This window comes from Dermacentor variabilis, chromosome 7 (assembly GCF_050947875.1).
Source record: "Dermacentor variabilis isolate Ectoservices chromosome 7, ASM5094787v1, whole genome shotgun sequence".
In the NCBI taxonomy this organism is placed as follows: Eukaryota; Metazoa; Arthropoda; class Arachnida; order Ixodida; family Ixodidae; genus Dermacentor; species Dermacentor variabilis.
In genome coordinates, this window is record NC_134574.1 from 17,841,152 (window position 1) to 17,866,442 (window position 25,291).

The following is a 25,291-nucleotide window of genomic DNA, read 5'->3' on the forward strand; positions in this document are numbered from 1 at the left end:
CTACGAAGAGACTGCCTCGACGACATAACGACACGCCGCCGTCCTGACGAAGACTGGAAGCAAAGAATAAAACCGATGAAAGACCATCTGACGACGCCACGTATCAGCCACAGGTCAACGCGACGCAGCCGTGATCCGACGCCAAGGCCTAACTGTAACGCAAGACAAAGAACCACCGACCTTGACGTGCTTCTCGACGGCCACGCAGTCACCGCCTTAGTAGACACAGGAGCCGATTACTCAGTCATGAGTGGACCCATCGCAGCCCAGTTGAAGAAAGTTAAGACTGCATGGGAAGGCCCGTTAATTCGGACCGCTAGAGGACACCTCAATCACGCCAACTGGAATCTGCATGGCAAGAATTACCATTCATGACCGGACTTACCCTGCCACCTTCGTTATCCTGCAACAGTGTTCACGAGACGTTATTCTTGGCATGGACTTCCTGAACCAACACGGCGCAATCATCAACCTGAAGTCGAAGTCAATAACACTGTCGGAAGATCAAGCGATACCGCCGGAGAGCCCTCGTAGTCACCACGCCTTGAGTGTGCTCGAAGATCAAGTGAGCATTCCGTCTCGCTCCAGCATTGCTATCTCGGTCGGCACCAAAACGCCCGCTGACGTAGAAGGCGTCATCGAAGGCGACCAACGTCTACTGCTAGACCGCGAAACTTACATCGCAAGAGGGATCGCTCGACTGCACGGAGGAAACATGAAAGTGTTACTGACGAACTTCAGCCAGGAGTTCAAGCACATCAACAAGGGCATGACAATCGCATACATCGAGGAAATTCTGGAAACCAGCAATGCATTTGTCCTCTCGGATTCTGTCGCATCTACCCCGACAACCGTAGTTCCCCAAGCCAGACTTCGACATAAATCCAAGTCTCCCCGTGATTAAGCGGCAACAGCTCCGAAGTCTGCTTCGACGATACAAAGACTGCTTTTTGACGTCATCGAGGATTCCACAAACACCAGTCGCAAAGCATCGCATAATAATCGAAGAGTGCGCTTGACCACTCTGCCAGAGCCCTTACTGAGTTTCGACGCGAGAACGCGAAGCTATAAGACAACAAGTCGACGAAATGCTGCGCAACGACATCATCCAGCCGTCGAAAAGCCCGTGCGCATCTCCAGTTGTTTTAGTGAAGAAAAAGGACGGAACCCTATGTTTCCGCGTCGATTATCGTCGACTGAACAAAATCACAAAGAAAGACGTATACCCCCTCCCAGATAGACGACGCATTGGATCGGCTCTGCAATGCTAAATACTTCTCATCGATGGACCTCAAGTCTGGCTACTGGCAAATAGAAGTCGACGAAAGGGATCGCGAAAAGACCGCCTCCATCACGCCAGACGGCCTCCATGAGTTCAAGGTTATGCCATTTGGACTGTGCTCGGCGCCTGCAACATTCCAGCACGTAATGGACACGGTTTTAGCAGGATTGAAGTGGCAGACCTGTCGTGTTTACTTGGATGACGTCGTCTTCGCCGGAAATTTTGACGATCACCTTAAGCGGCTTGCGACAGTGTTAGAGGCCATCAAGTCACCAGGGCTCACTCCAAAGCCACAAAAGTGTCGCTTCGCTTACGATGAGCTTATCTTCCTAGGGCATGTCATCAGCAAATCTGGGGTATGCCCCGACCCGCAGAAGACAGTTGCCATCGCAAAAAGTTCCCGCAGCCAATCGACAAGAAGGCAGTGCACAGGTTCCTTGGCATGTGTGCCTACTATAGGCGCTTTGTCAAGGACTTTTCACGCATCGTGGAGCCGCTAACACATCTAACGAAATGTGATGTCGAGTTCAAGTGGGAAAAGCCGCAGGCAGACGCATTTCAAGAACTCAGACGCATGCAGTCGCCGCCGGTACTTGCACACTTCGACAAGGACGCCGATACTGAAATCCACACAGACGCCAGTAGCCTAGGCCTCGGTGCCGTCCTAGTCCAGAGGAAAGATGGACTTGAACGGGTTATATCTTATGCTAGCCAGTCGCTGTCAAAAGCGGAAGGCAATTACTCTACGACTGAAAAGGAATGCCTCGCCATCATTTGGTCTAGAGCAAAATTCTGCCCTTACCTCTATGGCTGGCCATTCAACATCGTCAGCGACCATCACGCGTTATGTTGGCTAGCTAACTTAAAGAACCCTTCAGGACGGCTGGCGCGGTGGAGCCTCAGACTGCAAGAATATGAAATCACCGTAATATACAAGTCCGGAAGAAAACACTCTGATGACGACTGCTTATCACGCACCCCCATCGATCCCCCGCCGCAAGACGACGAGGACGACGCCTTCCTTGGAATAATAAGCGCGGAAGACTTCACTAAACAGCAGCGAGCAGACCTGGAGCTAAAAGGCCTCATCGAGTATTTGGAAGGGAACACCGACGTTGTCCCTAGGGCACTTATGCGCGGGTTGTCTTCGTTCACGCTACAAAACAACCTGCTTGTGAAGAAGAACTTCTCACCAGTCCGCGCCAGCTACCTTCTTGTTGTACTGTCAGCGCTGCATCCAGAAGTACTGCACGCTTTACAAGACGATCCAACCGCTGGGCACCTCGGATTCTCCCGGACGCTGCCGAGGATACAGGAAAGGTATTACTGGCCGCGTCTGACCACCGACGTCGCCCGTTACGTCAAGACATGCCGAGACTGTCAACGACGCAAGACACCACCGACAAGGCCAGCAGGGTTACTACAGCCGATCGAACCTCCTCGGCGACCATTCCAGCAGATTGGGATGGATTCGTTGGGGCCGTTTCTGACGTCAACATTTGGGAATAAGTGGATCGTCGTGGCGACGGACTATCTCACCCGCTTCGCTGAAACTAAAGCTCTACCAAAAGGCAGCGCAGCCGAAATGGCGAAATTTTTCGGCGAGAACATCCTCCTGCGACATGGTGCCCCAGAAGTCATCACCGACAGAGGAACGGCTTTTACAGCAGAGCTCACCCAAGTCATTCTGCAATATAGCCAGACAAGCCACAGGAGGACAACTGCCTAGCATCCGCAAACGTATGGTCTCACGGAGCGCTTGAACAAGAACCTCGCCGACATGCTAGCAATGTATGTCGACGTTGAGCACAAGACGTGGGACGCGGTCTTGCTGTATGTAACATTCGCTAACAACACGGCAGTGCAAGAAACAACACAGACCACGCCGTTCAAGTTGGTTTACGGCAGGAACCCGACGACGACACTCGACGCCATGCTGCCGCATGTCACTGATGAGGAGAATCTTGACATCGCTACCTATCTCCAGCACGCCGAAGAAGCCCGACAGCTCGCCCGCCTACGGATCAAGAACCAGCAGCGTACCGACAGCCGACACTACAACCTCCGACGACGCTTCGTCGAATACCAGCCCGGCGACCGTGTTTGGGTATGGACTCCGATACGCCGACGAGGACTGAGTGAGAAACTATCGCAACGCTATTTCGGACCCTACAAGGTCATCCGACGTATTGGCGCACTGGACTATGAGGTCGTGCCAGACGGCATTTCGCATTCACAGCGGCGCCGCGCACGATCTGAAGTGGTCCACGTGGTGCGTCTTAAACCCTTTTACGGACGCTGACGAACTTCCTTATTTTGTTGTTTTCTTTGCTACGAATGCTTCTTTATTACTTTCGTTTGTTTGCAGCCACACAAGGCCTAGAAGGCATCGGGTAGATGCTTTCTAAGAGGGGGGTATTGACAGGTGTACTTATATTTATCGGGCGACCACGTTTCACCGCCTAACAAATGTTATCAAACAGCACGGGATGCGCCTGCATGTATCTGAAGTTTCTGTAAAGTTATCGATGCTTCTATCCACTGTCTGTTGTCGCTGAACCTTGTGTTATCCGATTTCATCGCGTGACGCGAATGGTGTAGAACTTTGTGGAAGGCACGTGGGTCCCAACGATTAGTCTGGAACATTCAATGACTGCTGTATAAAAGCCGACGCGCTGGACCTGCTGATCAGATTTTCGACGATCGCCGACTGTGTTCGCCGCTCTCGTTGTGCTTTAAGTGTAGCCTGTTTTGTGGGCACAGGTTCGCCCAATAAAAGCTAGTTTTGCCTTTCACAGTATTGCTACTGTGTTCTTTGACGTCACGACCACGTGACAATATAGTGAGAAACTATGTGATAGCTTTTAATAACTGATGGGCAGCGCCACCACGTGGTCACATGTACACACACTAGATGGATGTGGGAGAAAACGGCAGCGTTTTCCGCTGCAATGGCAAAACAAATGTGAACATCCTTGGACATGAGTGGAAAATAAATTTCACCCGCTTCAGCCTTTCCACCCGCTTGCCGCTTCCCAAGTGTGAATGTAGCCTCACTGTGTTCAAGGCTAATGTTAATGCTAGTCGAGGTATCTTTTTTTTCATTGTGAACAAGCAAATAATATTTAACTTTAATGAACTAACATCTATTACCTTACTTACTCAATATGGTGTCAATGCAAAAGTTCTGGAAAAATGTTGTGCAATTACCGATAACAGGGGACATAATGAACTAGGCCTTGTGTGGTCCTTTTTTCCGACAAAAGAAAAAAAGAAGCCTGCGAAATTTTTTTTAAATCCGCATGACAATGAGCCCCTGCATATGTAATATAAGTGGGCCCTGACATAAACATTGTCATCTATGCACTGTGTATATTGTCATGTAGTAGTGACGGTGAAGAAGGCAGCAAAACTGTGATTAACAAAACTAGTATTTTATTGGGCGAACCTGTGCCCTCAAGAGCAACCTACACTCAAAGAACAATGATACCAGCGGCTGAAGTGCGTCGGCTTTTGTACATCGGTCATCGAATGTTCCAGAGCAATAGGTGGGACCCGCGTGCCTTCCACAAAGTTCTACATTATTCGCATCGTGCACACATGCAAACAGATTACACAAGCTTGAGTTCTGGACAGCAGATGGAACCATCGATAACATTCTGGAAACTTTCAATACATGCAGGCGCGTGCTGCACTGTGCGATAACATTTGTTAGGCGGGGAAACATGTAGCCCGATAAAGACTAACAAGTACACGTGTCAATACCCCCCTCTTAAAAAGCATCGATCCAATGCTGCAAACAAACGAGAGTAATAAAGAAAAACACCCATAGAAAAGAAAACAACAAAATAAGGAAGTTCATCAGCATGCGTAAAAGCGTTTATGACGCACCACGTGGACCACTTCAGATCATGCGCGGCGCTGCTGTGAATGTGAAATGCCGTCTAAAACGACCTCATAGTTCAGTGCGCCAATACATCGGATGACCTTGGAGGGTCCAAAATAGTGTCGCAATAGTTTCTCATTCAGTCCTCGACGTCGTATCGGGGTCCAAACCCAAGCATCGTCGGCAGGCTGGCACTCGACGTAACGTCGTCAGAGGTTGTAGTGTGGGCTGTCAGTATGCTGCTGGTTCTTGATCCGTAGGCGGGCAAGCTGTCGGGCTTCTTCGTCGCGCTGGAGATAGGTAGCGACGTCACGATTCTCTTCGTCAGTGACGTGCGGCAGCACGGCATCAAGGGTCGTCATTGAGTATCTTCCGTAAACCAGCTTAAACAGCGTGAACTGTGTCGTTTCTTGCACCGCCGTGTTGTAAGCGAAGGTTACATACGCCAGAATGGCATCCCAGACCCCAGACTGGAATGGCATCCCAGACTGCCCCACTCTCTGCAAAGGTGCAGACAGCACTGGCCCACTACCAGTCAGTGCAGTGGTTTAGGTCTCAAATTCTTTGCCTCAATATATTGGGAAAATGAAAATGAGAATTTACTTATTTCACAGGTTTCCTTTCTAGTTCAAAAAAAGTTCATGAATCCTAGGTTGTTTTAAATGCTGTTGTCAGTCATTTTTCAAAGTCATCCACAAGTTTTTCATTGACATGGCATCGATTACATACATTTACAAATTTTGCTAATTAAACGTATTCATGCGCAATAAACAAGAAATATTCACAGTGGCCACCATGAACAACACCCACCAAGGTACAGTGAACACTGTTCACGTAGAGCCTTCAGGTAATTTCAAATAAGTTCTTGGCAACCTTCAGTTAAGATAGCAGAATACCGCAGAATAAATGTGAAGTTGACATACTGGTCATTGCATGTTTGCCAGTACTTCACATTGATTGCCAAGGAAAAGCTCCGAGGTACTTTCAAAAACAGTAAAGGCATAAAAATGTTTACCAGGGTTCGTACGGGCTTTGAAGGCAAATTCAAGGGTTTTTAAGGACTTTCAAGGCCCCCAAAAGTTTTTTTTTTTTTTCAAGGACTCATTTCAATACTCAATTTAGTACCCTTTATAGTAAAACAAATCTTTTAAAACACGCTGCAACAAATTTATTGAACACTAAGAAAAAGACGCACTTACAGACTAGACTAGTTGAACACTAAACTAAGACAGGTCGTAACAAGCATTAATGAAAGCTCCTGAAGCTTTGTGATTATTTCTTGCTTGATGTTTAAAAGTTCTTCCGCCTTGCTTTTTGAAGTTTTCCTAAGGCAATTTGACTTCCCAATGTGCACGACGTCACCTGTCTCTTCTGCTTTCTCAGCCAAGTTGTCTGCTGAAGCTGTCAGATCAGCAATGGTTGCTTCAAGTCTTGCTTTCTTTTGCTTTAAGGTATCAATTTCTTCCTCAACAAGGCGCCTCTTTGACTCCTTTACCTGTTCAAGCTGCTCCTTCTTCTGCGCCTCCAGATATGCAATCCAGTCTCTGTACTCGTCATAGCTAAGCCACGATCGCTGGAAATTGCACTTCCCAGGCATTGCGCGCACACATAATTACGCCCCCCTCCAGCGCGTGCCGCAATACAGTGCTCTGAATAAGCCAACGGGAGGCGATTAACAAGCGGTATGAGGACGACAACTATAAAAAGTGCGCGGCCGCAGCGAACAAAAAAAACAACATGGAGGACGAACGCCCAAACCAGACTGGATTTTTTTGGCTTGGATCGGGAGGCAACCCTCACTTTCAATGTGGCCAGTTGATCAATGGACAATCGCTGAACGGCGCCAATGACTATCATTACGGAATTCAAGGGTTTTTCAGGTACCACTAAATATTTCAAAGTTTTCAAGGCCTTGAAAATCAAATTTTCAAATTCAAGGGTTTTCAAGGTTTTCAAGGACCCGTGCGAACCCTGGTTTACTGGCTTTCCTGTCTGCATCATTGACCAATATTTTGAATAAGCTTGATTATTTGGGCTTATTCACAGTTTTGCCACAGGCACCATAAAGCCAATGTAAAATGGCAACTAAGATTTCATGCATCGAACAATGGTTTATCAAAATTTTTATACTCAATTTGTGCAAGTCACGTCGTGAACATCATTGCCGTGAACACAATTTTGGAGGTTTGCAGTTTCGCTTAACATTTAATTATGACCACTATTTGGCCGATAAGGTTGACTAAATATTAAACTTTACATCTTTGGCTTGCATTCTGCAGTAGCAAGAGCCTGATTTTGTGTGGTGTGGCCAGACAGAAAGCTGTGCAGTCTGAGTGCACATTTGGATGGAGATTGCTGTTGCCGTTGGATATTTTTGACCAAGTTTCATGAAAGCAAGCAGGCTGTTTGTCAGTGTTCCACACTATCATTCTGGTAACTGGACGGCATTTGCCCATTAGCCTACACAGAAACCAAACCGAGTGCTAAAATGTATAACAAAAGTGGTGGTCTACGCACTGAACGGACTGTATGACTTGATTCAATCAGGGCAGCCTTTCTTCCTGAATGCCCCATGAAATGAGCGCCAGTTCAAATCATCATTAGCTGGTTCGCATATACGCAAATGCGCAACACTTTTATAAAATACTTGTAATGCATTGTACAGCACAAAATGATTTTCATTTTCTTGTGACCCAGTTAAAATTATGCCACCCAGACTCCAAAGACGCTGACGCTGAAACGGGCTGCTTAGGCTTGAATTGCAGGGCTGAGCGTTAGTCAATGCATGCCTATGGCAGCGTGGTTGCCACTGAACACGAGCATCCCTCTAAATTTGGCAACTTCATTTAAAATCCTTGTTTTGGTGCAGGTTGGCACAAGATGACACAACTGGCGCAGTACTTCCATTCCTGTGCATGCAAAATATGCATCATTCTGCAGCTAAAGATCAATATAATGCAAGGCAAACACTTGCAGTATGACACAGACACTCAACAAGCCAGATTTCGAGCTGCCTACACTTTTTATGATGGAATCCTGCTCTTTATGGGAAATCCTGAGACGCTGGTGTTCTGCCAACAGCAGAACAGCAGCCACTGTGGCTTACAACATTTCTGCACATCAGCCCTCGTCTCAACCCATCTGCCAGTGCACAAGTGTTTGAGCAACTTGGTACGCACGAGCTGCTGTAGGTGGCCACAACGGCAAGATGGAACCCATTTCTCTCCGTTTTTCCAGCTGCCCTAAATCAGGTAACATATGATGATGCAATGATGGTCTCAACGTTTCAGTTCCTCATGAATAAATAAATGTATTCAGTGATAACCCAAGAATTCTGTGCGAGCTCTTCCAACACAGCCGCAGTGTGCTTCCAATGCTTCAAGACACAATTCCCAGAGAACAGTGAAGCAAGTTCACCCCTGCTGTGATGACAAGCAAGTACACAAGCATGATTGGCTACTAATTCGCTCTCACGGTGGTGCGTTTTCCACTAGCAACCTTACGTTTTCATCGACTATAGTTTTATACACAAAGCAGCAGATCATGCAGTCATGCATTGCAGCCACAAGCCAAAGAAAAATGTTTGGTCTTTTTCACTCAAGGTCGTTGCACATTCCTTCACGTCTTGCATGTCACGAGCTCTGGCTGGACTATTAAATTTGGTACGCTTCACAATATCAGCAGTAATGCAATCCTCAAAGGCAATACGACTAGGGCAAGATAAGGCACGATACAAGGTAGGGCACGGCAGCTAGGTGCAAGGGCACGTGGATAATCTGTTTGTGTTCATTGTGCAGGTAAGAAAGCGCTTTAAAGATTGCATGCATTTGAACGAGCTTTGTTCAATTATACTGCCGTGCCATGGGCTTCCGTGTGAACTAATCTTTGACACAGTGGATCTCGTCAAATTATTGCTATTAGCTGGAGATATAGAAACAAACCTAGGTCCTGATACGCCCGAAATTTCACGGCAACTACAACAAATCCTGAAGGATTTAAAAGACATAAAGGAACAGCACTTAACCGCATATCTCGTAACACTGCCACGCACACATGCTTTATTAATGATGCACCTGTGACGTCAGTTACCTCTTAAAATTATCCTGGCCTTCACATATCAAATAACCTTTCTTGGCACTCACATACTGACTATGTTACTAAAAACTCTAACCGCATGTTTGGTTACTTGCGTCGTAATTTTAGCTCTGCCCCTTCTTCCCTGAAGCTAACTCTTTACAAAACTTTAGTTCACTCCAAATTGGCGTATGCTTCAGCCATTTGGGATCTGACTCAGTCTTCATTAGTTTCTACTTTTGAAAGTATATAAAACCGTGGTGCATGCTTTGTATTATCCAATTATTCTCGCTATGCAAGTATCTCTTCAATGAAACAAACTCTTAGCTTACCTGATCTTTCGTCACGTCACAAATCTTCCCATCTCTACCTTTTTCACAGTTTTTCACTTGAACCCCCTTTTAAAAGAAACCCTTCTTGCCCCTCCGTCCTTTATTTCGGCTTGCACTGACCACAGCCTTAAAATCGGGGTGCCATTGTGCCATACAAACTGGTACAGTGACTCATTCATCTCATCCCTAGGACAAGCACGGACTGGAATCGCACCAATCGCACACATTACCGACTCTACCAACTTCAAGACCGCTGTTCAGAATGCCTTTTGTTAATACGTTTTGTTTGTATTTTTACTGCATTCTTGTTTTCACTCCACTCCTTTCTCTAACGCCTTCGGGCCTTGAAAGTACGTGAAATAAATAAATAAATAAATAAATAAATAAATAAACTGCAATAGACAAGAAACTCAAGCAACTTGCAACCCTACGCAAAAATATTTCGCCTTGCATGGAAAAGGTCACTAATCTACAGAAAGTCGTTTCAACGCTAGAACTAAAACTAGATGACCTTGAAAATCACTCTAGACGAACAAACTTAATTGTGTATGGTGTGCCCGAAGAAGACAAGGAAAATGAAGAGTCACTACAACTTAAAGTAAATGAAAAAATTTTCAATGTCCTGAACTTGAAGCTGTAAATATCGAACGCATTCATGGATTAGGCAGGCCAGATACCACTAAAACAAGACCAATAATTTTCAAACTTCTCGACTTTACAGACAAAACTAAAATCTTGAGAAATTGTTTCATGCTAAAGGGGTCAGGTTTTTCTATCTCTGAAGATGTTTCGCCTCGCGTACGAGACTTAGGAAGAAAGTTGTGGAATTCTGCCAAATCAAGGAAAGAATCCAGTGACAAAATTAATCTATGATAAACTACGAATAAATGGTGATACGTTCTGCTGGAAGGAAGAAAATAAATAATACAGCTCCTTTGAAATCTGGGTCTGTCAATCCTGATCCAAAAAGCCAGCAACGTAGCCCTCGAAGCCTGCGTTCCCTCCAAACTTGATATCCGACTTATTGTTTTTGAACATAAATGACCGTAGCATATTAAAAAAAGATTCTCTTGAAGCCTTGATTCTTGCATATGAACCTGACTTTCTAACACTAACAGAAACTTGGCTAACAGCTGATATTAAAGATGCTGAGATAGCCCCTGCCAACTATGCTATCATCCGCAAAGACCGGACAACACGAGACGGCGGCGTGGCCATTCTCGAGGCTGTGTCTATCGCAGACCTTCTGCCGGCCTCGACAATATACGCCGGTTGCATGAACACACGGAGCAATATGCATCAGGGTCCAGATTAACAATCGCAGGTGATTTTAATGTTCCTGAAGTGAACTGACAGACAATGCAGCATCATTCACCTTGTGTGGATGTGTTACTTGATTTTATATTATCATTCAACCTTACTCAAATTGTAACTGAACCTACATGTGTACAGGGATCCAGCTGTTCCATACTAAATCTAATATTACTCAGCCATCACTTCATAAATTACGAAACTAGATTAAGCTTAATAGATGGTATTTCTGATAACAAAATCACCTATTGCACTATAACCCTTCATGACATCGTTACTCCTCAGCAAATCATCGCTTACCCTGACTATAGCAAAGCCAGCGACACTAGTATAGTCGATTACCTGATTATTGAATACGACTCGTTTTTACAACTTTCACATAACAGCAATACAGACAATGATGCATGATGGCTCGCGTTTAACGTCATTATATCTCATTGTATAACCAATTACATACTAACTAGAATAAAGAAACTTAGTAGGTGTAATCCATGGGTAACGCATGACGTTATACATGTCAAACGTAAAGTAAACCGAATGTGAAAATTGCTGATATCTAACCAATTAAAATTTATGCATGACAATCGCAGCACAGCTATCCATTGTATGAAATCAAAAATTAGGGCAGCTAAACAGTTCTACTTTACTAATAGACTGTCAAACATTTTGAAAAATTTTCCTACGAAGTTTTCGAGCTACATTAACCAAAAGAATTGTAATGACAACGGAGCCTCAGATGATGATAATAGAAACTCTGCTAACTTGCTTAACGACTACTTCTGCTCCGTTTTCACTGAGGACAACGGCACACTACCACAAGCAGGCTTCTCTAGAAATAAGCCGCTAGAGCCACTCACCGTAACCGAAACAGGCATGCTTCACCTACTACTTAACTTAGACCCAAAGAAACCAACAGGACCTGAGAGTATACCAAATGCATTCCTTCGCAGATAAGCTGAGTGGATGGCCAAGTACTTATTAATAATATTTAACAAATCAATATCCTCAGGCACCCTCCCTAAGGATTGGAAAACAGTTAAAGTGCAACCAATTACTAAATCGAGAAGTAAAACAAAACCCACTAAATACAGGCCAATCTCACTAACATGCAACATCTGTAAACTACCAGAACACATTCTCTTAAAGCACATAACCAAACACCTTGAACAGGAAGAAATACTAACAGGTTGTCAGCATGGTTTTTGCAAAAGAGTTTCCACGGTCACACAACTATTTGAGCTTGTTCACGATGTATAGTTAAGTATTGATCTATAGAAACAAATCGATCTACTCTTTCTGAACTTTTCAAAAGCCTTTGATCATGTAACACATAAGAAATTAATTTATAAACTCGAACTTACCTTGGGAAAAGGCCTTTTTCTCAAATGGATCAAAGACTGCCTTACTAACCGCACTCAATTTGTACAAGTTAACCAGCAACCTTCCATTAAATCTAGTGTAAGGTGCAGAGTTCCACAAGGAAGCATTCTGGCTGCAGTTTTATTTCTGATATACATTAATGATCTGCCTTCTAATATTTTAGTCAATGTTACTTTTTGCTGACGATTGTGTTCTGTATCAGATAATTCTTATAATGACCATATGGCCTTGAACAACACTTTGTCACTTGTATACAAATGGTGTAACGAATGACAAATGACTTTAAACATTAAAAAATCAGCTACTTTATCAATTACGAGATAAAGGCTCCGATCAGAATTTACCTACACCATAAATAATGCCCCACTTAACAAAGTGAAGGAGTACAAGCACCTTGGTTTAACATTAACACATGAGTTCGGATTGGAACGCCATGTTAACATTACCTCAACCGCACAAAAAGAAAGTTATTTTTCTAAACAGACGTCTACTAGAATTCCTAAACACAAAACTACTAGCATGTAACACATTTGTCAAATATGTATTAGAATATGCTAATGCTGTTTGGTTTCCTTTCACCGAAGAACTCGTTAAGAAACTAGAAGCAATTCAAAGGAAGGCACTAAGATATATTTACGATAAATATAGGTTAACAGACTCACCCACAGAATTGCTAAAACAGGCCGATATACTGACCTTACAAGACCGAGCCAAGCTTGCACGATTAAAAATTATGTATCAACTTATTCATAATTAATTAAAAACAGACAGTTCCAAATACTTATCTATAGCACAAACATGACTCGCCCCACATAAACATTCACTATCATTAAACAAACACCCAATTCAAATGGAAAGTCATAAGCATTCATTTTTCACTTTAATGACGCATGAATGGAATAAGCTAGACCCTAGTACTACGAACAGCCCAATCTTATCTACTTTAACATTAGCCAAAAATTATTTGCATGCTTCACAATTATGACATACCTCTGTCACCATTTATTTCTGTGCCATTTATTTTATTTCATTATATTGTGTACATAATCCCAACTTATTTAAAGGGCCCCTTAAACAGTTTGGGCAAACAGTTTGGGCAAACAGTTTGGGCAAACAGTTTGGGCAAACAGTTTGGGCAAAGCAGGACATTCGCACCACAACTTAGGTGAAGCGTTACGTATTAATGGAGCTACAAGCGATTACAAGTTACCCTCCTCCCTAGCCATGCTTTTCCCCCTCAACTCGTTCGCCGAGCAATCGGGGCTAAGCTCCGCCTTCACTGGTACTGCGTCACGATGCGACGCTGTATCGTCCACTTCCGGTTGTTTTGGAGCCCACCCCCACTTGCGTGAAACCTCTCTGCTAGCCGCTTGGCCATCGACCCCAAGCGAGAGCTATCGAAGCAGCGTGCGTTGCGATCCTTCCGTCGTAGCGCCGAACGTGTCTGGTATACCGGTAATCACACACTAGCTGAACGTTTTGGCGGAACGGTGGAGGTATAAACTCAAGCTGATGAAGGAACTTTAGCGTAGACGTACCTGGCTGCCTGATCGGTCTTCACGGTCCAGCCACCTGTTGGCACAGAGCTTAACCAGCCAAAGAAAGAGCTAATATTGCTCTAACCAAGTGTAAAACACTTTAAACATTTACAAAAACAACGTGTTAACGATTACACTCCTGCGAAAAATTTACACCAACAGCAAAGAAGAATACATTTTGTTACTGCTACTGTGTGTGGTTGAGCTCTATGCCACAAGGTGGCTGCGCCGTGCAGACCATGTATTATTGTGTAATTAATGCCGACCCCTTTTGTTCACCTGTGTAAATTTCTACCTTTTTGATTACCTCTTGCTTATTCGTAACACTATTATAATTTATTGCATTATTTTTCTGCCTACTATATTGTTGCCTTTGCTAATTGCCAATCTATTGTGTGTAATCTTAATATTGTGGTAATTATTATTGTTACATTGTAAGATAACTATGTAAATGCCTTTCCTGATGGTACCGACAGTATAATGAGATAAATAAATAAATAAACTTGCATGCACCAAGACAATCAGAGAGTATGCCCACAAGCTTTTTCCAGGCAATTACACATTTCTCAACAGATACGAACAAGCTCTGCTCTAGTGGCACATAAAACACTGCAGAAAAAAATACCTTTTTATATTCTTACTTATATTCTATACTTATATTATACATGAGTGGTTCGAGGAACCCTCCACAGGATTCAGTATTGCGAACAAACAACACAGTTGAACTATAAGGTCTGTTATAAAACTGATGTATTCAGAAACACAAGCCTGAGCACCATTCTACTAGAAAAATTTACGTACCCTAGCCAGCTGGAACACTGCTGCCAACAAGCAACGGGCACGTGCATGCAACGCAGATTACCCAGAACTGCTACCAAAAATTAGCCCCCAATCCCAATATGGGAGAAGGCTGTGAGTGTAATGCAAATTCAGTACTGTGGCAATGCTGTGCACTGGTTGGGCTTGCCTCCTCCACTACCATAGGTAAACGGTAGAGCACTCCCTGGACAGCACTTTACAATGGGATCACAATACAATACACTTAATCACACATTGTGGTTCCTTGCAGCGTACTGGTTCCGTACACTACGACAAAATGCGCACCTTGGCATTCTGACACTGCATCAGGTCCTTAAACTAGTGAGAGTATACTTTTCTGAAAAATGTTTCCTTTTTAGGTGTATTGAAGTGCCCTTCAAATTTTGCTAAGCACCACTGCGATTTCCTCATATGCTTTTCTTTTTCCGCTTCTAGTTATAATAATAATTTCAGTATTTCAGTAACAAAATATAATTAAGGCCTGCCAAAGCCAAAGTAGGGATCAAGAGGTAGTGTCAATTCACTTTTTTCATCATAAAACATGAATAAGTACTTTTTTTTATATTCCCAGCCACTTAAAGCTAAGTTTATTGTGTGAAGGCCGTAGACTAACAAGGCACGCAGCGAAGAGCAGGCATATTGCATTGGCGATGCTGCTTGTGCCTGGACTGTCCTCCTCATTTTCACTATGAGCCACATATGCATTGTGCTTCAAGATCTACAGACTTAACCTTATTACAGCTACTCACAGCAAACATATCATTTTCTTTAGATTTGATAAAACATAACCTGTGCGTCACTTCTTTCATTTGGCTGCACTTTCATGGAGCATAGCAGAGACCAACCCACGATGCCTGCAGAATGCTCATTTCACTGCAACACCTAGTCACGGGGCAGTTATTCCCCTGCAAGGCTGTGCAGAGCTTTTCTGCAGTGCACATCGGCGCTTGAATTCAACAGAGAGAAAAAAAAAATTTTTGCTCCTTCTGATTTGACGAGGCGTGGTGCCCTCACTATGCACCTTCAGGAGGTGTCGAAGGATCAGCATGGCCTCGGAGACTGTGTGCACCAGCAGTTTTTGCTCTGGCTCCATTCGCACAGAGAGAGCATGCAAGCTGCGTGGTGGACTTGGCCGGCTTTTTCTCCCCACTGAGGAAGTTTCATGCCTGGGGAGGCTTTCAGGTACTCTAGTTGGCTCCAGTAATGTTGCTGCGGCTTGGATAATGCAAGAAAGAACTGCTTTTGCACTGCTATGTGATCCCCTACCGATTCAGAAATGAAGCCCGAGGGTCTACGAGGGGCAAAATGCATGCTGGCGCATATTTGTTATCACATGTCTTCATTATTTTTCCCACACACACACTCCCACTAAGTTCATTTTGACATGTAGAAATGGAATAAATCTGCAAGAGTGTGAAGAACCGGATACACACAATACTTCCCAGTTTGCAGGTAGTATGTATTTATCGTTTATGAGAACTGGTTTCAAACATTTGAACGAATCTCCTGCTCGTGTTGGCTCTAGCTTTCATTGGTGCATTTCACCATTGTGAAAGTACGTGAAGCAGGCGTAGCATGATCTACTGAGAGAAACCTGCAGAAATCGCTGAGGTACTTAGATTTAGGTGTACATTAGAAAACCCCAGGTTGTTAAAATTGATAATGGAAAAATCAGACATCCACCCAATCATAGCAATTGCTACAAAGGAAATCCATACGGGTTCCTCGAAAGAAAAGCCTCAGAGTCTGCCTTTCTAGCTTCCCCGGAAAGGTGGTGGTCCCAGGTTCGAGTCCCAGACTAGGACAAATTTTTCTCTTGTAGCAACAGCTACAATTGGGTTGATGTCTCATTTTCTCTTTATTAATTACTTCTCTCCACCTTGCAGGTTTCTGCAGAACTATTACGTCAAACTCTTGCCTTTGCTTCGAGTTGTTGATAAGTTCGACTTTGCCCTGCCATCTGCTAGCCGCCTGGTTAGCTCAGATGGTAGAGTGACTGCCCCGGAAAGGCGGTGGTCCAGGGTTCGAGTCCCAGACAAGGACGAATTTTTCCTCAATTGCAAGGCTCTTCTCTTCTTTCGAGCAACCCGCATGGGTTTCCTTTGTAGCAGCTGCCATGATTGGGTGGATGTCTCATTTTTCCTTTATAAATTACTTCTCTCCACCTTGTGGGTTTCCAAAAAAATATGTTAAAATTAATCTTGAGCCTAGACTACAGCATGCCTGATAATTATATCGGGTATTTGGTGTCTATGCCTCATAATGTATAGCTTATTTTTAATTTCAACAATTTCTGGGTAAGCATATGTCACCACAGACCCAGGCAGCCGCAATCAACCCTGGACTGGTATGACGTAAAACTACTGTAACCTGTTTTTATTGCGATATCGATTATATGTACACTCCAGACGCATTTCTGGTGTCGTCATCACCGTGATGTTCCGCATAAATTCCAGGGGTGATAACATCGTCACCACGCGCAGTATGCTGTGTAAGAGAGTGAAAGCATGCGAGTGTGAGCCGATGATGGCGGCTCAATCTCGCCTGTGCAAGGGAGGAAAGTGGGGAAGAAGCACATCTTCTGTCGCACGCAAGGTACCGGGACAGGGGAGGGAGGCACTCAACTCCCGCAGCAGCTGCGTATGGCCCGGCCTACGCTGAACGTGATCTGTGATGGGGACAGAGTGCGAGTGCTGATAGCTATGTGTGCGCTGTTTTTGCTGGTTAGTTCATGTTGAAGCCAGCCAGCACGAAGGTCAATTCAATCGCTGCTGCTTCTGCACTTCCTCGTTCCAGCACTTTAACAGTAAGTTTCCACGGTCATCGAGTAGATGTTTATGTTTACTTGTGTGCATTTTACACCATACCTGTTAATTTAGTTAGTAAGCGGATGTTTACAAATACGACCGATAAAACTACTATCTTTACTTCATATAGCTGTCTACTAATTTGCTAGAGCAATCTACGCTTCGCCTTTTGAGCGAAACTGACTTGATTCCAAATCCACCATTACCCACTTACCCACCATTACCCACCACTTAGTGATAGGTCAAAACCAGGCCTCATGCATATGGGCATAAAAATAGACTGGAATAGTTCTGCGTTTCACTGGCCCTGGGGACATAGACGCTTGCCCGCTGAACCCACTGCAGCACGCACCTCCCTAGTGTCTAGTTTGCATGCAGCACCGTCAGCGTACATTTCATCATATTGTGCCTCAGCTAAGCATCGCCACGCCACTCAGCCCACTTGACCATAATCTACATGTAGTACACTCTAAATACAGCCGCCCTGGCCGTTCTGACAGCAGCGACAACCGCCGAGAGTGGCTGCACGAGTGCCAGCCACTTGCCGGAAGCATGAAAAAGTCCAGTGTTATAAACGAAAATCATGAGAAACTGTGCAGGAGGCGCCGTCGCACAATTTGCAGAATGTGAACGCCTGTACTCTTTTTCAAGAATAAATCAGCTCACTGTTCGCGGCCACTGCCACAGCACACATGCCGAAGCTGTTCTGGCGCAGCATGGCACAATTTCGGTCAATTTTCTGTGTTTGGCACAGTTTGGTGCAGGAATTTGCATTTGTATCAAAATAGCGCAATTGGCGCAGGAGTCCTGTGGGTTTCCACAGAACTATAATGTCATACTCTTACCTTGCCTTCGAGTTGTTAAGTTCGACTTCGCCCTGCCATCTGCTAGCCACCTGGCTAGCTCAGATGGCAGAGCAGCTGCCCCAGAAAGGCGGTGGTCCCGGGTTCGAGTCCCAGACCAGGACAAATTTTTCTTCAATCCGCCTTTTGCAACGCCAAACTGCGCACGCGCAGTGCCCTAGTGGCTGAGGGCCGAAGCAATTTGGCAGGTGCACGGGTGCACAGTCAGACTCAACTCTCTCCTCTGAGCGAGCGGAGTACGGCCGTGGCAGGCGCTGCACTTGAGAGTGAAATAGGGCACTAGCCGTTTCTCTTACAGACCGGCACATATCCGTGTCTTGCCATTCTACACGGTTTACCCCGACAAATATCGCAGCGACGCCTGCCTATCCAGTGGGCAGACCTCCACTCTAGCACACATGCTCCAGGAGGGCGGGTCAAGATACCCCAAGTTCAGCAAAGAGGAGTGTGACTCGTGTTTACATAGCCCCGCTCTAGACAAGCGAATCCTGGCTGTCCGACGTGCCCGTGACCGGGCCGGTGGGCTTGACCTGCCAGTCGCAACGTGGGACTAGCTAGGTACGCGAGGAGTTCGCATCCTCGGCGGAACTCCAAAAAAGTTCTTTCACTCACTTGTAAGCCTTGATTCTCACTGCCGCGCGCATGGAATGCCTTTCGAACATTATTGCCATTGAAATTTGGCGCGATGCTAATATCGTGTCTCATTTACGGTTGCACCTCCCGTGACCATCCCAGTAGGGCAATGCAGATTTTCCGATTTCCGTTGGTAAACCGCGATCGACAGCGCCGTGAAGCCTGGATTAGGGCTGCACGTTGTGACAGGTATGTATTGGCATATGCAGTTTACTGCTCTCTTTTTGTCAGTACTGACTCGTACGAATAATCTCGATGAAGACGTAAATGTATGTTTGAGCTAGCGAAACAAACTATCTCTGAGCTCGCGCGACCTGGTTGAGTGAAACGCGAAGCCTTTTTGTTGTTTTCTATTGTATCTGTATGTCCGTCGGTAGAACGCTGTCGTTTTGTAACTTCACACCGTGCACGCTTGCAGCTTTATAAATGCTCAGCAAATGCTCGTGATGTCGGCGTAGTTATCTGTTCGAGCTAAGATCACCTGCACTGCCGGGCTGACGTGGGAAACAGTGTGCACTGTGGAAGTAGCTGATAGTGCTAGTTAGCAATCGCTGCTAGTGGTTATTTTGTCATTTGTGTCAGCAGCAAGTAATATTTACAAGCAGAAGGCTTTTATGTTCATTTAGCAAATCGGGATGTAGTACGGTATGTACTAAGGCTCATTTTCCTATGCGGCATCTTCTGGAGTCGAGTGGCACATCTTACTGTGTAACTGACATTTCAGGGGCGCCTTCGTGTTCGCCCAGACATCTGGACTTCATACTGAGACGTGTACTTGTCTATTTTTTTCAGGTGAGCGCTTTTCATTGGCAAACAACGCGCCTGCATGTATCCGAAGTTTTTTAATGTTATAGATCATTCTATCCGCTGTCTGTCATCGCCAAACCTTGTGTAATCTGATTGCATATATACACGACGCGAATGATGTAGAAGTTTCTGGAAGGCACGCGGGCACCCGCGATTACTCTCGTTCGATGGCTTGTGTATAAAAGTCGACGCGCTTGACCATGCTTGACCGGCAGATCAGATTTTCGCCGATCGCTGACTGTGTTCGCCGCTATCGTTGTGCTTTAAGTGTAGCCTGTTTATATGGGCACAGGTTCAGCCAATAAAAGTTAGTTTCGTCATTCACAGTATTGCTACTGCGTTCTTTGCCATCCCTACTACATGAAAATACCGACGCTATTTGTGTACACGCACCAGTTCATAAAAAGGACACGGTCGGCTGCTATGTTCCTACCGCAGCGCAGTCTAAGACGGAGATAGGCACCCCACAAGCAGGGGGTATCACCGATTTTGGTCATTCTGACCATTTTGTGGCATTTTTGTAGATGTATGCACACTTTATTTGGGTAAATAATGTATGCAACTTGGCATTCTGTTGGCCTCCCCACTGCCTGTGTATGTATGTACGCCTAGCACATGGCACACCATAAAGCAAGACATGCAGTGGTGAAACGTGATATTCGCCCTAACAACTACACCTCATGCCCTATTTGAATCATGAGTTTTTGTGCGCACTCATACTGTTTTATTACTTATTCACTTTACGCCACAGGTGCAGCAGTTTCAGGCCAAGGATAGGCTTGTAAAGCATTGCGAAAGCTTTTCTTCCAGTCGTTCGTCACGCTGAAGAAACCTTCGGGTACAAAGCATTCACCAGCAGGCTCGATTGCTAGTTGACGATGACAAAATATGACAGCGCGTACACGTTTCGGTCTTCGTCTCACACGCTGCTTATTTGGTCGCGATTCTCGCGTGGAGCGGCTGTCGCGGCGTGGAGCGGCTGTCGCGGCGTGGAGCGGCTGTCGCGGCGTGCAGCAGCGCCTGCCAAATTGTTTCTCGTGGCCACTGCACGATGGTGCCACAATGCATCACAAAAGACGGATTGCAAGGCTTTTCTTTTGAGGAACCCGCATGGGTTTCTTTTGTAGCAGCTGCTATGATTGGGCGGATGCCTCATTTTTCCTTTATGAATTACTTCTCTCCACCTTGTGGGTTTCCGCAGAAATATTATGTTAAAATTAATCTTGAGCCTCGACTACAGCGTGCCTGATAATTATATCACGTTTTGGTATCTATGCCTTAGAATGTATAACTTATTTCAATTTCAATTTAAAAAAACGGGAAAAAAAACTAGGCTGGCAACAATTAAATTACCATCTATGATAAGCTACCAGTTGAGACAATGAATGGTGTGTGAACCAACACTTGGTTCGTTTCTAAAATTAAATTGTTTTAATTAATAGACAAATAAACATAAGTATGAACTATAGATACTGCAATATTTGTGGATAAGTATATAATATGGTACAAGAAAAAAATTTTGCAACAAAAGAGCCAAATTATCCAGATGGCAAAATGTTTGAGGCAGAGCTATAATATTGTCTGGAATGTATCCCATCAAGTGAGCCTTCTATGACCGCCTCCACGGGCACCAGATGATGATGATGACTTAATTGGCAACCCCTTTGAAATGTGGCGTTGACGCCAAGGCTACTTGGCTTGGGTATGCTATACAGATGCTTTCATTCTAGCATTTTTGTATACCTCTCCTCAATCTTTTTTTGTCTTCCTCAAAAATTCTTTACCTACCTTGTACTGCGCTAGCTATGCACAAAACAGATAGCCATATCAGTCTCTTGCACTAATACTCCAAATGTCTCTTGCTCATCTGGACTGCTCCCACCCACTATATATGCAAATGCTTCTGGAAGACCTACGGAAGAGACCTACGGGTCTCTCTGGGTAAATTCCTTCGCATTCCATTGGGATGTGCCAAGTGGTCTCTATTTTTTGCTGGAGCATACTCATGCCTCAGCTTGTTGCGAATACTTCCTTCGGTATGTTTTTGTCCTTAGCCAATTAGCTCGAGCATCAAATAGCAAGGCACTGCCCTTAGTGTTAACACACAGGTTTTTCTTTCTAAATTCTTTCTTCTCCATGGTCTTCTTTGCTTCCATTCTTTCCTACCAGAGCCCTCAGTTCACCAATTACACCTCGGGGCAGCCAGGTGCACACAATGAATGGGACAGCCATAGTAAGACCTACCAATGCGCACAAAGTCAGAGGCCATGTGACCCCTGGTGACAGCTAGCTCACAGCACTTGGGTAGACATGCATAACGGAATTAAAAAAAAGTTAATATAATTGACATACATAGTGTTCATAAACACACCACTAGCAGTTCCACACCACTCATGCATGTTTCAGTGCAGTCCATGGTTAATGGGAACACTCCAATGTGTCTGCAAGCAGAAAGGGGCCAATGCTACCAAACACGAGGCATCTACTGCAAATGTGGCTCATTGCACTACAGGCATGAAATACAATGCATGTCTGCTGAACACTCATAAATAAAGTTCAAATTTGATGATCAGGACAGTTCTTTTTAAGGAGCTAACACAGCAATAAGAGTGACGAAGAGGACGAGCAATAATATTCGTCTGGCCCAGCCAAGTAACTGCCGAGAATGTGTCAGTTGCTGCTGAACTGCTGCCTGTAAGCACCAACTGGGCAGGACCTCCTCCTTTGCCTACACTGACTGCAGGGCACGTGAATCCCCTCCAGTGTCAATGTCCATCTCAAGCAACAGGCAAAATTCGCTGCTACCGTCCACCGTTGCGGACCCAATGCTTCCTACCCGTCTTCGAGGCAGTCCTTGACTTCCCGGAGGTCACCTCGCTGCCCAGCACACTATAGGGGTCTCTTGCTGTCCCCTGCCAGACTCGCCTTGGGACGCTATGGCGAGTCTGGCCGTGGACAGCAGGAGACTGATAAGCCGTGCTCCCACTAGATCTGCAGAAATATGTATCTCTTCTGCACCTCAACCCACCCAGCCAAGTAAGCGAAACTAATGTTTCGCTTACTTGGCTGGGTGGCTTGAGGTGAAGCCCATAACGTGGTTCTAAATTTTAATTCAAGCAACAGCAAACTGATAAAATAAGAGTTTGCAGTAGGCGTGGTTCAAGATTTTTATCCAAGTAATACCAAATTAATAAACCAAACTTCCGCAGTAATAAGTCCTGCTATTATGTTGAAAAAAAAAAAGAAAATCTCGACCTTAAGGAGTAATTACTGACGGCGGCAACATCGCATGTAGGTTTAGTGTGATATTACCAACTGCCAGTTGTTTAATTTTTCTAATCAGAATTATGTCATCAGTTTTGTCGAATCACACATTCCCGTTCAGTCCGTTAAACGTGTTAGTAGCTTACGTGTAGCCAATTCTGTTTTTATTTCATTCGAAAATTTTAATTGGCACGGAGGATATGCTTTAAGGAAAATTCTTGTGGAAAGTTTATTCTTTGCATAGCCACCTTCGCAGCAGCCGCGCCACTAAATTTTACGTCTGGAAAGCGGCTGTGCCTCGTGAAAATCTCGATATCCAAAAATTCCATATGGATTTTGACGATGGACCATGTTCTAAATGGGTTTGTTAGGTGCGATCACGCCTGCCTGCCACACTGGCCTGACGTCAACCGGGACGGCGTGAAAGGGCGCTTACCTGTGCAACGTGTACTTGACGCCGACATAAGCGCCAAAGTTCTCCAAGCACTTAGGAGCCGACAAGTCGTCCTGTAGGGTAGAATGTGCTTCGGCAACGAGCTGCTGGTAGTCGCCGCACAAACAACCAAGCTACTGAACGTACAGAAGGGAAACTGTACCTTCCGCAGTTGTTCGAAAATAAGCAGCGGCAGCGCATGGAACTTACCTAGGTGGACGCCAGATGACGTTGCTCAATCCGGAAGCGGAAGTGCACATTTTTTTTTTTTTTTTAGAGCAAAATTTAATATGGCCGTTTTTTGCCGGTCGCGTACGCTGGTACGCGCCGTGCTTGCATTGCAGGCTATGCGGCAGGCCTCAATGCCTTCGCTGCCGCGTAGCTGGTGCGTTCTAATTGCCAAGAGCCTCTACTGACGCCCATACAAAGAAGCCACAAGTGAGTGAACAGAACGCGCGACTTTATTGGCAGAAGACAAGGAGTGTATACATTCTCGTGCAATAGCAGAAATAAAATTTGCATGTCGAGATACGCTGGAATCATTGACGCGAGCTCGTAAACGGCTCACCGTCGTCGTCGCACGTGGTGGCCAGGTTAACGAGCAACAACCAGCAGCGGAAACATATTGGACAGAGTGTGCCACCTGTTTGCAGCGACAGTCACCGTGAAAAATTCCCAAATTGCATTGCGAAGCAATCGGGTGACGCAGGCATCTGCTGCCGCAGCCTACACAGCGACATGGACTACCCATCATTTTAGCATTGACTCCTTTCCAAGCTGCATGTTTCTTTTCTTTTGGAGGCCGTTAATGCGTGGCTCACACTTGGTGTCCCACATTGTCTTAATGTGGACAAGTCGCTTTCGTCGGCACCACCTTCATCAGCCACTTTTGCGGGCCTTTCCACCCAACTTCATACACGTCCGACCATGCAAGCACGTATGCTGGTCTCCGCTCATGCCTAATCGCGGCCGAGAAAGGCCAGAGGCATAATTTGCCCATTGCTGCAGCAGGAAAGGGCAAACAGGGAGCACGAATCACGGTATGTGTAAATTGGGAGTCTGTGTCGCTGTGCAGACTGCAGGAGCAAATGCTTACTTCGAGAGACTGCTTCCCAGTGCAACCGACCAGGCCGCAATATTTGAAAAAAACATAACACTGCGACCGTAACCAAGTGACATAACAGCAAAATTACACAGCAATCAGTCACCGCATGAGGTGCAGACAATACATTATACATTGGCTACAAACCATCTTACAGGCATAATGCTTGCCTTTGTCGCATGTGGTGGTCTGGTAACGAGCGACAACCAGTGGTACAAACAGATTGGACAGAGCCTCGCACCTGTTTGAGCCAACAGTTGCCGTTGAAGATGAGCAACTTCCATTGCGAAGCAATCAGGTGACGCAGGCATCTGCTGCCGCAACTAACACAACGATGGACTACCTGGCATTTTAACGTTAACTCCTTTCCAACCTGCACATTTATTTTCTTTTGAGGGCCACTATGTGTAGCTCACACTTTGTGTCCCACTTTGTCGCAATGTGGACAAGTCGCTTTTGTAGGCATCACCTTCGGCAGCCATTCTTGCGGGCCTTTCCACCCATACGGCTATCAACGTCATACACTTCGAACCATGTAAGCACATATGCTGATCTCTGTTTTGAGCAAATCATGGCCGAGGTAGGCCACAAGCACAATTTGCCCATGGCTGCAGCAGGCCAGAACGAACGGGGCACACCACTTATGGTGTGTGTATACTGGGAGTCTATGTCGCTTTGCGGACTGCAGGAGCAAATGCTTACCTCGAGGGACTGCTTACCAATGCAACTGACCACGCCCCCACATCCGAGGAACGTAACG

General features: G+C 45.3%; 1 protein-coding gene across 3 annotated transcripts in view; it reads right to left on the reverse strand.

Moving 5' to 3' along the window:
* Positions 1 to 23,623, reverse strand: part of Syx5 (syntaxin 5) — a 257,162-nt gene extending 233,539 nt beyond the window's left edge. For 2 of the 3 annotated variants that reach the window (XM_075698289.1, XM_075698290.1), the window contains exon 1: positions 23,433 to 23,621. The gene's annotated coding sequence lies outside the window, so the exon portion shown is untranslated. Of the gene's footprint in view, positions 1 to 23,432 lie in introns of all 3 variants that reach the window. The other variant, XM_075698291.1, reaches the window with a different exon arrangement.
* Between the last annotated feature and the right edge of the window lie 1,668 nt (positions 23,624 to 25,291).